Raw genomic sequence first — 13,157 nt, 5'->3', positions numbered from 1 at the left:
TCTCAGATATTGGAACAGGCTGCATAAGCTCAATTACCACCACTGCTTCCCACCATTACTAGCCCCCACTTTTCCTCATGATATTTTCTTTTTTTTGTTCTTTCTCCCTCCTCCTATTCCAGTAAGATTAACTAGAGTTTCTCCTTGGAGGGTGGCTGAACAAACTGATAACCCTCAAGTGAAAGGATTAACTCATCTGTGATGTGAAAATTGTGACTAACGGCGCCAGATAACCTTCAATGATTGCCAGTAAGAGGTTGTCTCAACCAATACGTGAAAAACGTGATCACTGCGAAGAGAAACTATAATCATGTCCATTTAAAACCTGCAGCCAGTCTCCAGTCAGGGAGACAGGTCCTTTGGAGGAGCTCATTCCTCTCTGTCTCCTGTATATCAATATACAATAAAACCCTCTTGCTGCTCACCTCACCATGGTCTCAATATTGGCCTTTGCAGCAGGCAACTCAAATCCATGTTTTGCAGTAACAATATAGTTGGTTGGAAGTTCTGGACTGATAATATTTCAGATTAAGATTGTTACTTTGAAAAACTCCAAGCATATGTTTACAAGAATTAAAGTGGACTCTGGTGTTCACTTAAGCTGTCAAAAGCTGGAAGGAGTGTTATGCCTACCCTAACAATAAGAAAAAGTGGAATAATTTATGAAAGCATAAATTTTATTGAACCCATCAGAGAGCTGAGGTTTCAGGGCAACCAACTAGTCTGAAATCTAAGAAAGACAAGTGTGTCCAAGGAGATGTCAGCACTGGCCTACCTGGGGCAAAGCAGGAGAAGATGGACCCACCAAATAAGTGGGTAAGATCATTTCAGCTATAATTTCTAGCAAATTGCTAGACTAGCACGAGAGTTTAGAAATCCTAGGAAAGGTAGACACAAAGGGAATCTGCACTCACAGTCTTCTCTTCATGGATCTTCACAGGGTGCTCAGAGAAATATTAGAGGCAGGGAAAGAGATTGTAAATAGTTTCCCATAGACTGCAGGTTTCAAGGAGGGGAGTGCTACCCCTGCTGGACTGGCATGAAGCCCTGCCTGAACCCTTCTCCCTTATGGAACAAAGCTGTAAGCCACCGGGGGAAGAGCAGCAAAACCTGTTACCCCCCAGGACACAGATGATGACCCATTATGACTGCGAGAAAAGAACAAAGGGGGAAAAAAACCAACAACACTATACCCCTGGAGCCAGGACAGAAACTCATCCTAGGTCTGTATTATCAGAGATTTCCTACTGCAGAGGAAGAGACAGGTTTACTGAGAAAGACCCACCCTCAAGACCTGGGGATACAGTGCCTGGCTAAGAATAACAGAGAATGTTCTCTGAATCCTGCCATGAGGCTATAAAGCAGTCGAGTAACAACAGTGAACAGTGTACTGCTGGGAGAGGGGCAAAATCTTGGAGAAAGATCCTTTATCAGGTACAAGTTCACAGGTAAAACCCAAAGCTGAGGGTGGAACAGGAATATTGAGAAAAATCTTCTGGCAACCCAGCTCCCACTGTAAACACAAGTGAAGGTTAGAGGAATTTGAAACAGGAGGTTTGTGCTGTACTGGGAGAAACCATAGCAACAACAAAACCCGAACCCAACTCAAATGGACAAGAGTGACTCAACATTAAAGGTTTAGCAGAAACAGAGGCATGCTTCTCTCCTGACATAGATACTATTTGCTTCCGTTTCTTCTGCTCTACAAGCGATTTCCAAGACACAAGTACGAGCAGGGGCGGCGGGGATGTGGGGGAGCGGGGGGCACGGAATCCACTATCAAGAGGCAAAGCAATCAATAGAACCAGACTCAGATAAGAACCAAATGTTGGAACTATCAAGAAGTTTAAAATAACTGTGATTAAAATGTTAAAGGCACTAATGGAAATGGGAAATTGGATAAAAAACTGGAAAAATGGAAAATTTCAACAGAGAGATGGAAATCATAAGAAATAATCAAATAGAAATGCTAAAAATAAAAGAACATAGTAACAGAAATGAAGAATGTCTTTGGACCCATCCATTGATTCAATACAGCTGGAAAAAATCACTGAATTTTAAAACAGTCAGAATTACCCAAACTGAAACACAAGGAGAAAGAAAAAAAAAAAGGGAAATATAAAAGAATACAGAGCATTCACTTGCTGTGAAACAATATAAAATGGTCTGATATAGATGTGGCGCCCTAGTGGCGCAGTGGTTGATAGCTGGGCTGCTAACCAAAAGGTTAGCAGTTCGAATCCATCAAATGCTCCTTCGAAACCCGATGGTGCAGTTCTACTCTGTCCTATAGGGTCAATGTGAGTCAGAATCAACTCGGTGGCAATGGGTTAATATACATATAATTGGAATCCTAAAAAGGGAAAAGAGAACAAGGCAGAAAAAATATTTGAGGAGAAAATGGTCAAGAATTTAAAAAAAAATAATAGACACCAAACCACAGGCTGAAGAGTTCAAAGAACACCTAGCAGAATACATACCAAAACAAAAACACAAACATACATACAAACCTAAACACATCACACTCAAATTGTTGAAAACCAGAAATAAAGCTTTCAAGGCTGACAGGAAAAAAAAAAAAAAAAAGAGAGAGAGAGACACATTTTATGAAGGGGAATAATAAGAATTAGAACATACATCTCATGAACAACATTGCAAACCATAGGCAATGGAATGGCATCTTTAACGTACTGAAAGAAGGTAAAGTGAAATGAACACCATTCGATGGATAATCAATATTCAATCAACAAGGAATTGTCAGACTGATATTTCTCAGTGACAGCATTACAGGAATTCTCAATGTTTTTTAGGCGACAAGTTTAATATCTACAAAGTGAAATAGCAATGCAAAGTAGTAATGATAATAGCTAACATTTTCAGGGCAGTTGTTATGTACTGGGCACTGAGGTTTTATTATTATATGTATTATTGCATATGATTAAATTTTACTGACTAGGGGATTGTTAGAATTTAGGAAAAATGTTCTTCACTGAGGACTATAGAATCCAGAAAAGCTCTCTGGAAGTCATGGACACAGAATCTGTGTCCCTTGTTTAGGTCCGTTTCCAAGAGTTAGGGAGAAGGTATGGCCCCGGGGGAAAAGAAATCTGTCCTCCTCCCCCAGTAATGGTAGTAATTTGAATGGCTTCTCCCGCTTCTTGTAGCCCTTGCTACTTTCTAAACCTACCCAAATTATCAGAAATAATTCTTCAACACTCTACTTGTGGGTGCCAGCGACACCTACAAAGTGAGACAATCACTATTTCGAAAAATTTCAAGGTGATATGTCTAAGTGCCTAAAAAGGAAATCATAGCTGATCCATATTTTATGCCTCCATTGAAAAGGACCCGAAATTGAAATCTCTAACTCTCAGCTTTTCTGGGCATAAGGAAGAATCTATAATCAATCAACTAAAAAGACCAAAAAAATAGTAAGTCCAGTGTCTCCAGTAATTCAACAACTACTTTACAGTTTCTAATCTAAGCAACATGGCAATCTATAAAGTAGGCATTGACATTGTCATTCCTATTTCAAGGAGGCTAAGAAGTTAAATGCATTTCTGAAAAGTACACAGATGTCCATATCACAGGGATTGTGAAAACTTAGCCTGAAGCCCATTTTCTTAACTGCAGCATTATATTGTCCTAAACCACACCAAGCTGCCCAATATCAACGCCTTCAGCAGTGTATAGGACATCAGTACTTACCCTGTTTTCTCAAGATAGTGGTCCACAACCACAGACTGACTGTGCTCATAGGACTGACTGTAAATGTAATCTGGTTAAAATAACACCACATTATACTTGCATTAAAACTTGAGAGCTATTAATCATCAAGTAGATATTGATTATCAACTCTGTGCCTGGCATTATGCAGTCAGAGTAATTATATTATTTATGCAGCTCAAGAGTTTCTAGCCATATATCCTGGGAGGTTTAATTTAATCGGTGTTTTTGAAATTGTGGGCCATGGATCACCTGTGTCAGAATCACCAGGATGCTTAGTAAAAGGGCAAGATCTGAGATCCCATCCAGACCACCTGAATCAGATTCACTGGGTAAGACGTTCAGGAATCTGCATTTTGAGGAAGCACCATGAGGAAATATTGTCTATTCTCAAGTCTGAGGAGCCCTGGTGGCAAAGTGGTGATGCAATCAGCTGCTAACTGAAAGGTCAGTGGTTTGAACCCAGCAGCTGCTCCGTGAGAGAAAGATGTGGCAGTCTACTTCTGTGAAGATCACAGCCTTGGAATCCCTGTGGGGCTTCTGTTCTACCGACTTGATGGCAATGAGTTTGGTTTTCTATACTCAAGTTTGAGAACGATTATACTCCAGTTTGAGAACTGCTATAATAAACTAGACTCATAAGAAGAGAAGTCATTGGGGGAAAACATTTGGAGGTGGTTAAAAAAAAATTGGAGAGAAATGGTCATATAGAAAACTGGCATAAAACCTGTCAAATGCTTCTCAGAACATCTTCTGAGCAACTAAGATTTTCTTCCAGGTTATCTTTAAGTAACTTTTATTTTCAGTTGACTGTCATACATTTCACACCTTGCCTCCGGTAGAACTCTTCTGTGAGTTCATTTTAGAAAGAAATTAGAATCGTTCGTATGGTTTTTAAAGAATTCCCAAGATTCTGCAGCTTGCTCCACACTACCATTCCACAGCGGAGGTGAAATTTCAAGTCCACTTTGCTCCATTTAAAGCAAAACAGTAAAAATGCTGAGCCCCATTCAAACACATCTGCCTTAATTAAATTTTACAGCCTGCCTCCTTTCCAAGCATTAACCTGGGAATGTTTACTGATCCCAACTAGCTGTAGCTGACAATTTGGTTCCCTCTGTGAATAAGTAACTGCATCTCAGCAGGTAACTGGATTGTGTCCTGCAAAATAAGAAAACCATCAAATAATTAAGATGATTGGAAGCTGCATGTATCAGTTATTTCTGTAATTAGCTACATTCTGTGCCCTGAATTCTGAAATTTTCAGAAGGCCACATTCCTGTCTTCCAGTTACTAAAAGCTCTCCAGAACAGAGACAAAAATATTCACTGGGGGCCAGGATTCCAAGCTCTCTGATCTATCAGCCTGTTTTTTCCTGTCAGAAGCACAAAGCACTTCAGAATGTAATCTGCACTTTCTATTTAGAGGTCACTTCACCCTCTAGCAAATTGTAACCATCAGTGGGTTTGGTTATTGGTAACTTTTTAGAACCTCATAGTCATACTGCAGTAATAATGTTCTCTTTGCTTTAAAACCTAAAGCAGAGACTGGCACCATTGAAATCCATCGTACTTTCCCTTCTTTGTCCACTTAGAATCACATCTATCCTTAGGACTGGAAAGAGACTTATACCTAATAATATTAGATGGATTTTATTAATTTAGTTTCCATTTTTTATATCATTAAGGATAAAATCAGAGAACCTAGCTTTTTCCACCTAGAATAATGTTTTTTTCTCTTCTGTAATTATTGAAACTTGAGAACTTTTTACCTCCAATGTGAACACCTCTTGCCTCTTATTGCCTGAGCATTTTTTTTTTTAACAGACACGGTAAATATTCAGCAAATATGTATGGACTACTGGGTACTGAGCTAGGTACTGGAGTGCTATTAAATGGGCATGGCTAAACCAGAGGTATGTGGTACCATGAGTGTCCATAGCATGGAGATCTGACTGAATCAGGGAAGTTGGAGATGTGCTCCATGAAGTAAAAATTGGGCTGAAGTCTGAAGAATGGAGTAGGGGTTAGGAAGGCATAGAGAGGTGAGGAAGAATGTTCCTCACAGAGGGAACAGGATGGAAAAGCCCTGTACAGGAACGGTGCTTGGAGGGGATACTTAAAGGTGGATAAGTGAGCTAAATAGGAAAACAAAATCATGTCCTCAAAGCTCAAATAGATTGCTGGAGAGTTTTATTAATTAATGCTGTCTCTTTTGGTAAAAATACTTCAGTGGGTTCAATTTCTTCCAATTGTATCCAACCTTCTCTCTGCTTTCTTCCCATTCTAGCACTTTGAGCCCATCCTAAGCAGTGCAGCTTGCTCAGTACCTGCTCCATGGGTCCTGTTTCCCTCCATTTAGATGGCACTTCTGTCTCTTTTACACTAATGCAAACCGTACTTGCACTTAAAATGCGTTTAAGACCCACCTGTATTCTTGGAATCTTCCCTATATATGCTGACTATCCACATGGGCCTTCCTTATTTGAAGTACTAGCCATAAGCAATGCAGTATAAAGAATGTGAGTTGAGGAGGGGAGGAGACTTGAGTACCTGGGACAAAAAGAATGAATTTCGTTATTAAGAGAAGACCTGAACGTTTTCTTTTTGTGTTTTCCTTGAATCTGAAACTAATTTCACAGTGTGAATTTGAAACAGTTATTTAGTGTTCCTGAGCCTCAGTCTCCTCATGTGTAAAATATAGAGAATAACGCCTGCCTGGTTCCTTCATTGAGTTGTTGCTACAGAAAAATTTATAGATATACAGTAAAGTGGTATAAGTAGTAAATTGCTGTGAAGAGTTTTTACCACATTTTCACATGTTTTTGTTTTTTGGATATATAATTGCATTCAGAAGTTCGTACAGGTCATTTTTTAGTCAGTGCTTTAGAACGTAGAATGTGTTTTCCAATGAAAACAATTTGGAAGTTAGGTTCTGATCAACGCCTGTTTTAGTGCATCAGAAATACACACAAACACATACACACAACGCAAATATATATGTATATATGTGCATACACATGTGTGCTAACATTAGTATAATAAAATATATCTACATAAAATTGTAGAAAACATTGTTGCACTACGAGACTGAAAGTTGATATATAAAATTTAATCAGAATGTTTTTTTTTTAAAAAAAAAAAACAGCTTACATGTACTTGAAGTAAAATGAGTTTACTTAGGGGAAGTGCAGGAAGTAGATACCTTTGTAGACAACCTGAAGGAGATTTCTGAACACTTAAAAGCATTTTAGAAATTTACAGCACGTATTACTAATTATACATTATTTAAGAACTTTCTTGATAGAGGCAAATAATCATTAACACTAGTCTTCATGTTGTCTTGATGAAAGGTGGAATAAAAAAGATGACGGCGGGGGGGGGGGTGTTTCCTAACACATTGTCAAGAAATGAACAAGGAAAAAAAAGCTTAAAAAAAGGATAAATGAGGGATTGATATGAGCCAAGTAGGTGGTTTGCTTAAACTCCCTAATTACTAATACTTTTTTTTGTTTGCAGGTTTGTTAAAGTGTTGACCATAAACAAAAGCAAACAAAGAATAATACACATATAATAAAAGTACGCAACTCATGAGCATTCATTCGATTTTTATAATTTAATCACACGTGGCATGTAACTAGCACCCAGAGGAAGCAGCAGCATATGACTAAAAGAAGTCTCCCTTGGACCCTCTTCCCAATCACTAACCTTCAGCAAACCATAAGCACTGTCCGCACTCCTAAAACTATCGGATAGTTTGGCCTGGTTTTGAACATTATATAAATGCAGACATACAGCATGTACTTTTTTGTATACAGCTTTTGCTTGACACTCGGTGTGTGATAGTCATTCACGATGTTTGTGTAGTTGCAATGTGTTCATTCTCATTGCTGTTCAAATGCATCATCTTCGGAATAGTGTGTGTTCACATCTTTTTATTTTTATACAGACATCTGTCCTTTAATGAGTGATTTGTAGCATTCTTTATATAATTTGCTGGGTATGAGTCCTTAGTCATATGTATATATGTATGGCAATTATTTTCTCTTAGTCCATGACTTGTCTTTTCACTCTCTTCTTGGTTTCTATCACTACTAAGTAAGCATTCTTGGAATAAACCAACTTAATTTGCTATCTATTCTTTTTTTATAGTACTGGATTCAAATTTCTAATATTTTATTTAGGATATTTATGGTCTATATTCATGAGATAAACTGGCCTGTAGATTTCCTATTTGATCATGTCATTTGACAGTATTGGTATCAAAGTTATTCTGCCCTTATAAAATGAATAGAAAGTATTCCTTCGTATTCTAGTCTCTGACTGAGTTTGGTTAGAATACTTTTATTTTCTCCTGAAATGTTTGGCGTTATTCAACAGTGAGGCCATCTGAGACTGGCATTTTCTTTTGGGGAAGGCTTGTAATTACAAATTCAATATATTTAATAAAGAACTACCCATATATTCTATTGCTTCTTGTATCAGTTTTGGTAAATTATGTTTTTCTGGAATTTTGTCCACTTGATTTTAAGTTAATTGATAGCCGTGAAGTATTATATTTTATAAACTATTCTATATGCTGTAGTATTCATAGTAATATCCCATTTTTTGTTTTTGATTTTTGTAATTTGTGCTTTTTTTTCCTTGATCAGACTTGCTATGTTTTAATTTTTTTTAAGAATTAATTTTTTTCCTATCGTACATTTATTTTCTGTTTCAGTACTTTCTCCACTCACTTTTATTTTTTGCTTCCTTGTGCTTAATTTAAGATTGAGGTGCTGCTCATTTTTTCAGTCTCATTGTAAAAGATACTTAGATCATCGATTTTTTTTTAGCCCTTCTTTTCCTGAGATTTATTCACTGTTTTAAAGTGTACAATTCAGTGGTTTTTTAGTATATTCTCTATGTTGTGCAACCATCACCACTATCTAGTTCCAGAACATTTCTATTACCCCATAACTATTAGCAGTCAGCCCAATTTCCCCCTCTCTCCATCCTTTGGCAGCCACTAACCTACTGTGTCTCCATGGATTTACCTATTCTGGACTTTAATATAAATGAATAATATGTGACATTTGCATCTGGCTTGTGTTACTGAGTATAATGCTTTCAACCCATGTTGCAGCATATAACAGTACTTCACTTCTTTTTGTGGAGGGATAATATTCCATTGTTTGGATATATCACGTGTTTATTCATTCATCAGTTGATGGACATTTGGGTTGTTTTCCCTTTTGGGCTATTATGAATAGTGCTGCTATAAACATTTGTGTACAAGTTTTTGTATGAATGTATATTTTCAGTTGTCTTGGGTACATACCTAGGAGTAGAATTTCTGGGTCATATAGGGGAACCCTAGTGGTACAGTAGTTAAAGCGCTCGGCAGCTAACCAAAAAGTCAGGGGTTCCAACCCACCAGCCATTCTGCGGGAGAAAGATGTGGCAGTCTGCTTCCATAAAGATTTACAGCCTTGGAAACTCTATAGGGCAGTTCTACTCTGTCCTATAGGGTCACTGTAAGTTGGAATCGACTCGACAGTGATGGTAATTTTATGTTTAACTTTTTTAGAAACTGCTAAAGTGTTTTCCAAAGTGGCTGCATCATTTTATATTTCCACCAGCAATGTATGAGGGTTCCCATGTTGCCACATCATCAGCAATACTTATTTTCCTTTTTTTAAAAGTATTATCATAGCACTCCTAGTGGACAGGAAGTGGTATTTCATTGTGGATTTAATTTGCATTTCCCTGATGTTAAACATATTTTCTTGTACTGGCTAGCCATTTGTATATCTTCTTTGGAGAAATGTCTATCCAAATTTTTTTTTCCAAATTTTTAATTGAGTCATTTGTCTTTTATTGTTGCATTGTAATAGTTCTTTATGTATCCTAAGTACTAAACTCTTATCAGGCATATGCTTTGCAAATATTTTCTTCTATCCTGTGGGTTTTCATTTCACTTTCTTGATAGTGTCCTCTGCTGCGCGATAGTTTTTAATTTTGAGGAAGTACAGTGTAACTATTTTTTCTTTGGTTGCTTGTGCTTTTGGTTTAATGTACAAGAAGCTGTTGCCTAATCCAAGGTCTTATGGATTTACACCTGTTTCCTTCTAACAGTTTTATGGGTTTAAAAAAAATCTATTGCCGTCGAGTTCATTCCAACTCAGTGACCCTATAGGACAGAGTAGAACTGCCTCACAGGATTTCCAAGGAGTGGCTGGTAGTTTCGAGCTGCTGACCTTTTGGTTAGCAGCTGAGTTCTTAACCACTGTTCCAGCAGGGCTCCTTTATAGGTTTTGCTCCTACATTTAGGTCTTTAATCCATTTTAATTTTATATATGGTAGAAGTATGGGCCGAAATTCATTCTTTTGCATGTCTATATCCAGTTGTCCTAGAATCATTTGTTGAAAAGACTATTCTTTCCCCATTGAATGAACCTGACACCCTTGTCAAAGTCAATTGACCATGGATGTATGGATTTCTAGACTCTCAATTCTATTTCTTTCATCTATATGTCTATCCTTATATCAATATCACACTGTTTTGATTATTTTACCTTTACAGTATGTTTTGAAATTGGGGAATGTGAGTTCTCCTATTTTGTTGTTCTTTTTCAATACTGTTTTCACTATTTAGGGCTCCTTGTAATGCCATATGAATATGAAGGTAAGCTTTTCCATATCTGCAAAAATGACTGTTGGAATTTTGATAGGGATTACATTGAATCTGTAGATTGTTTTGGGTTGGTAGTATTGCCATCTTAAATAATAACACATCTTCCAATCCATGAACCTGGGATGTCTTTCCACTTATATTGTTGCTATTGTTAGGTGCTTCTGAGTTGATTTCGATTCATAGCGACCCCATGTGACAGAGGAGAACTGCCTCAGGGTTTTCTAGGCTGTACTCTTTTATGGGAGCAGATCTCCAGGTCTTTCTCTCACAGAGTGGCTGGATGGGTTCAAACTACCAACCTTTTGGTTAGCAGCTGAGCACTTAACCATTGCACCACCAGAGCTTCTTTTCCACTTATGTAGATCTCCTTTAATTTATTTCAGCAATGGTTTGTAGTTTTCAATGTACAAGTCTTTCACTCTGTCTTATTTTCCTAGTGTTGCTCTAACAGAAATAACACAAGTGAATGGCTTTAAGGCACTTGAATTTATTTTTTAATAGTTCAAGAGGGTAGAAGTCCAATTTTAAGGCACTGGCTCTAGGGGAGGGCTCTTTCTCCCTGTTGGCCCTGGGGGAAGATCCTTGTCTCTTTCAGCTTTGATAGGCCTGGTGTTCCTTAGTTCCTTGACAATCCCCATGTGGCACCTATCCCCTTGCCCCACCCTGTTTCTGTTTCCTTGTCTCTGTGTCTATGCTGCTCCTTATAACTCAAAAGTGATTAAGTTTAGGACACACACTACACTGGTATGGTCTCATTAATGTAAGAAAGAAAACCTTATTCCCAAACAGGATTACATCCACAGGTATACATTAGGGTTTCAACACATATTTTGAGGGGAAAAAATTCAACCCATAACAACCTCTTTGGTTAAATTTATTCCTAGATGTTTTATTCTTTTGGCTGTTCTTTTAGGTAGAATTATTTTCTTTATTTCCACCTGGACTATATCAGGATTTTTGATTTTTCGGGATTGGGTTTCAGTCTATTCAAGTGCTTACCTGATATTGTTTGCCTGCTCCTTTGGGTTAGTCCTTTAGGGTCCTCAATTGAAAGCTGTTGTGTTTACAGAGCCCTTCTTTTTGAGAGACCTGAAATCCAATTACTGTCTCTGAAACTGTGAGAGAACTGTCAGCTCTACCTGTCTTCTCAACTTCTCTCTTCTTTCTTGGCTTCTCAGACTCTTTCTCTGTGGGTTTAGGACAAGGCAAATACATTTGAAGGGAAAAGTTATATACAATATCAGGAAGATCTGCTTTCTCTGAGAACTTGGTCAAATTCTGCCTGACTTGGTTGCTCTTCAATGCCTTTAAATGGCTATTTCTTTTTATTTTATTCAATTTATATAATTGTTCTTAGCAGGAGGGATAAGCTTTTAAGCTGCTCCACTGTAACCAAAAGTATAATTCTTTTTCTCATTACTTCTGATGATAGTCTATAACACACACATTATTACTCCCATTTGACAGATGAAGAAACTGAATCTATGAGAGATGATGTAATTTGCTGTGAATGATAGAATTCCACTTGCTTTCTAATTCCAAAACTGCTATTAACAAATCAGTATTATGTCATGAAATACTAAGAGACTGTGATGTACCTGAGGAACCAGAAAGAAAAGGGTGGAGAAGCATGAGGTCGCTAACCAGTCAATAATTGTAACCCTGGGTCCATTATGACTTGGTTGCGATGTTGGTAAAAAAGGACAGTATTTAAGTATCCATCATAAGATGTCCCCAAACCAGATAATCATGATTTAGGCAATGCTTATATGATGTCTTCACTTAGATACATTACAAACTTCTTAACAATAGAGGTAATTTACTCTATTTCTCAGTATTAGCACTAACTGAGCCTAACACAGTATTATGTGAACTACAGATAATTACTGAATCACACTAAACTTAATTAAATTGCAATGATAGCCTTGCTCCTATTCCAAGCTATAGTTTAAAGACTAAATATATACTCTAGTTATTAATTTTTCTAATCATGCATGTTATATTTAAATATAATGTTCTACTACCAGGTACAGAATGATTCCTAATGTGTTTTCTTATGGAAAATCCCAGTAGATTTTTTCTACTTTAAGCTCCATGACAACAGTGGATCATTGTCGTCTTGCTTTATAGTTTTACCCACTATACAAGTTGAACAGTGAACTTTAGGTTACTTCAGCTGATTGACAGTTGATGGACACCTAACAACTCTTACCTAGAACGAAAAAGAGTTTGGCCTTAAGTATGGGGAGGGTGACTTCATATGTGATAAGACATCAGAGACTCTTGAAAGACGTGATTCCTCTTGCTCCAAATATCTCCTACCTACCAAGTTTATACTAAGTAAATAATCATCTATGGAGGCAGTCTTTCTTCTCTTAAAAAGTTGTCAATGTGACTAAGAAATGTTATTATATTATTGATTAAATACACCTTACCAAGAGAGGGTTCATCAGCTCATGTATGCATTATATATATATTTATTGAGTACCTACTCCCTGAAGGCACTATATAGTTTATAAATTGAGTATGACGTATTTCCTGCCTTTATGAAGCTCATAGCTCATGAATAGGTACAATAAAAATAGCTGCAGCATAGCATATTGAAAAGAATTCCAGCTTTGGCACAACAGAAAGTCCCAGACACAGCGGGAAAAAAATGTAGAACAAAATTCAAATTCACACACACACAAAAAAGACCAGACTTACTGGCCTGACAGAGACTGGAGGAACCCCAAACGTTATAGCCCCCAGACACC

This window comes from Trichechus manatus, unplaced genomic scaffold, assembly GCF_000243295.1.
Source record: "Trichechus manatus latirostris isolate Lorelei unplaced genomic scaffold, TriManLat1.0 scaffold00011, whole genome shotgun sequence".
NCBI classification, from domain to species: Eukaryota; Metazoa; Chordata; class Mammalia; order Sirenia; family Trichechidae; genus Trichechus; species Trichechus manatus.
This window is presented reverse-complemented; position numbering follows the sequence as displayed.